The sequence below is a fragment of the Hylobates moloch genome, unplaced genomic scaffold (genome assembly GCF_009828535.3).
Source record: "Hylobates moloch isolate HMO894 unplaced genomic scaffold, HMol_V3 SCAFFOLD_16, whole genome shotgun sequence".
NCBI lineage: Eukaryota > Metazoa > Chordata > Mammalia > Primates > Hylobatidae > Hylobates > Hylobates moloch.
In genome coordinates, this window is record NW_026652291.1 from 80,752,348 (window position 1) to 80,756,077 (window position 3,730).

Genomic DNA, 3,730 nt, shown 5'->3' on the forward strand with positions numbered 1-3,730 from the left:
CTGACTATACATACACACACTGACTATAATTGACTATATATGCACACACAATTACACACGCATATATATGTTCATTATAAATTAGATATACAGAAAGATTTATGAAGTTGTATTAGATATTTATCATATTTTCCTGCCCTACATTAAATCCTTCTTATTCACGTAATAGCAGTTGGGGATATCTTCTCTTTCCCCATTCTCAGTTCATATAAATGGATCTACCCCTGGCTCTGAGCTTCCATATGCCTCAGGCCTCGTCCATTAGAGCATAACACCTGATGACCAGAGGGATTTAATTTAGTAATGAGCATAACCCAAGCTACAGGGCCAAAGAAACTCAATCCCAGGGAAATTTAATTATAAATTTAGAAAAGAGAAATTTTTGCCTTTAAAAGTAGGGAAAGTGGTAGTGGAGGAAAGTGGCTGATCTACCTGAAATGAAGCTGATGCAGAAGGAAGGAAAAAAAAAGCTGAGAGGTAAAGATAAACTAAACTTTGAGAACTTTGTTTTAGTTTTACAATACAGCTCTGCCAGAAGACTGACCTATGCCTAGAATTTTCTATTATATGAGTCAGCAAACTCTTTATTTCCCTTTAAGTCAGATCATATTACATGCAACGAAGAGTCCTCACTACAAGATTTTATTAAACCTCTTTAGCTTCATTCAGGCCTTACTTTTCAGAAGAATCATAGTGCAAGCTTTTTGAAGAAAGCTAACTTTATTAATGAGTATCTTGTAAACAGGTACACACAGACATACACCGTAAGTGTGGGTCATCTATCTTTCTTCCCAAGAAAGAAATGGAGTAATAATATGAATATCACTTAGAGAATTGGATTTTTTAATATCTTAAATTCAACCAAAAAGGTTACTTTGAAACAAATCTGAAAATTTTCAAAATATCATTAAAATTTTTGATATCAAGCCATAGAATATCTTTCTGATGATAATAAGGCAGGTCTGAATTTTGGTAGAAAAACATAAAAATCAGAAGACTATACATTAAACAATAACAGCTTTATTTAAAACATGTAAGACTTCCACAAGGGCTGTTTTGCTTTATAGTATGACAAGTGCTACCTTGTTGGCATTCTAAAGCGAACGGTGATGTGGAGAAAAGCAGTCCTTTCCATTCTAAAAAGGAAAATGTTTGCATCTACTCTAATAATTTTCTGTCAAGTTAAGAAAAAGGACTGTTCTCATTCTTTGTGTTCTCCCCAAAGCAGGCACAGAATATGTAGGAAATGAAAAAAAAAATCTTTAGAAGAGCTCGTTTTCATGCACTACGGATTCTAACCTTGTCTCCAAGAGCCAAGGTTGATGCATCCCGTGCCAAATTAAATCTAAGATGTATGCAGTAATGAAAAGGGTAGCGTTCCATGAAAAATTCCACTTTTCAGTTAAAGTACCTAGCATTTATTAAATATGCAAAAATTACAATGTCAATATAACTGCACAAATTAGGGTTTTCTTTTTAAATGTTTAAGCACGGCAAAGAATAAAACAGCTGAAGACTTTCACAGCTTGTTACCTGTATCTTTTTCTCAAAAAACCTGCACGAATAAATAGGCCATACACTTCCCAAAGATAAGAGATTATTGTTCATATCCCAGTGAGCAGTTTACTGAATATATTTGAACAAATTGTCTTTGTTCAGTGACCCTGACTAATTCTCCTGGCTAGTTGGATCAGTGTTACAAACCTTGGTACCCTGTGATTCATAAGCATTCATATTTTTGAGCTGGTATATCCTCTCCATGCAGCTGATCATTGAGCACAAAGATTTTTTATATTAGAATAACATGCACCTTATTTTTTAAAACTGAGATCTGCAAAGGCTTAAGGAAGCTGGGGCAACAATATAAAAGATCTGAAATAAACATGTATTTGAATACCATACCAATAACTGAGTTTTTTCTTCTTAAATAACTTTACTTTTTCTGATAACAGTCAATAAGTTTCAGTAGGAAAATGCAGAAAACACAGAAAAATATACAGAATAAAAATCACCTGTAATTCCTACAGGTGATTTTGCAAATTAATTTTGGAATTAATTCCAAAAATATTAAAGTTCTAAAAACTTCAAATTCTTCCCAAAATTTTTAAATCTAGGGTGAAGAAATCTTTCCAGGCCTTTTTTTAATTGTTCTTTTTTTCTTCCAAATTTTATTTTAACTTCAGGAGTACATGGGCACGATGTGCAGTTTGGTACATAGGTTAACGTGTGCCATGGTGGTTTGCTGCACCAATCATCCCGTCACCTAGGTACTAAACCCAGCATCCATTAGCTCTTTTTCCTGATGCTCCCTCTCCTTCCAGCCCTGACCCTCCAACAGGCAAAATATGGAAATAAATAAAGACCCTTTTTTTGAAAATTGAGATTATATGCTAAATACTATTTTGTATTCTTTGAGATTTTTTTTTTTTTTAATTCATGTCAGACAGGTAATGTGCAGACACGGTAACAGAGTTTGAAGGAGGCACATCTCACACATGAAACCAATCATCTTGCTTAACATTCTTTGTTTTTTATAGTACATGTATCATGAACGTTTCTTTACGTCATTAATTATAAAATATGATCACTAACAACCTATAATAATTTACTGACCTTTTCATTTAAAAATATCTTTATTGGTTTACTAGAGGGAAGATATCAGGAGACAAGGCTGATGTGTAGCTTCCACTCGGACAGAAAGAGCAGTGTGTGGAGACTCACACCATGGACTTTTACTCCAGAAACCACAGCAGGAGCATACTAGGAAGACTGCAAGAAATAACAGATCCTTTGAAAGAAGCAGCAGGCCACTGCAAATGCTGCAAGACAAGCAAAAGACTGAGTTCACGAAGCGTGAAAGGGGAATACCTGCCTCTAAACACATCCCCACTGGGGAACCTGAAAATCCAGATTACGGAGAAGGATTTAACCTTACCTGGAGTTGCAATGGATTTAGCGTGAAATATAAAAGTAGAAGCAGCAGTGGAAAGAGCATGGTAGGCACTCCCATTCTCCAGCTCGAGCCCAGGGAAGCCATCCCTGACTATATCTCACAGGAGCCCTCAGGGAAGGCAGCCAACAGAATGTGGGAGGGGTCACAGGGTAAAAGAAGCTTCCAACTGAACTTTGTAATAATTTTGGCTGGGCACAAACTCTTTTGAGCAAAATCCAGAGGTGAGAGGAACTGCTGCAGAAAGAAGAGCAGGAGTCTAGCAGACAAGGTGGGCACATGGGCAGGGGCATGGCCTGAAAGCCACGCTGCTTTCTCAGTGGGGAAACTTACAGCCTGGGGCTAGTTCTCAGTCCCACTCTGCAGGCTGCCTGGAGACAAGCTTGTGTCTGTTAGAGGTGGGAGCAAGACCGGCCATGCCAACTGTGTGAGAGCTGGGTGAGGCCTATTGCTACCAGCTTTCCCCCACTTCCCTGGTGACACAGGCAGCCATAATCCCCCTTCACAATAACCCTGTTGGCCTGAGAATCACTCCCCATTCCTTGTAGTGGCCATGGCAAGCCCTGCCCAAGGAGGATCTGCCTCACCCTGCTCCCAGCTGATGATATTTCTCTACTTGCCCTGGTAGATCACAAAAGACATAAACTCCTGAGAGCTTTATGACCTTGCCTGTCACCTGAGAAACCCAAATTCTTAGCCTCACCAACTTAGAGCAAGCTTATATTCCCCTTCTACTATCAAGCTAGTGCTTTCTCAAAAGCTCCACCTCCTGGCAGGAGG

The 3,730-nt window shown here is 38.3% G+C and overlaps 1 pseudogene; it reads right to left on the reverse strand.

The window, feature by feature from the left end:
- Positions 1-2,437: 2,437 nt before the first annotated feature.
- Positions 2,438-2,521, reverse strand: LOC116456496 (small nucleolar RNA U13; annotated as a pseudogene).
- Between the last annotated feature and the right edge of the window lie 1,209 nt (positions 2,522-3,730).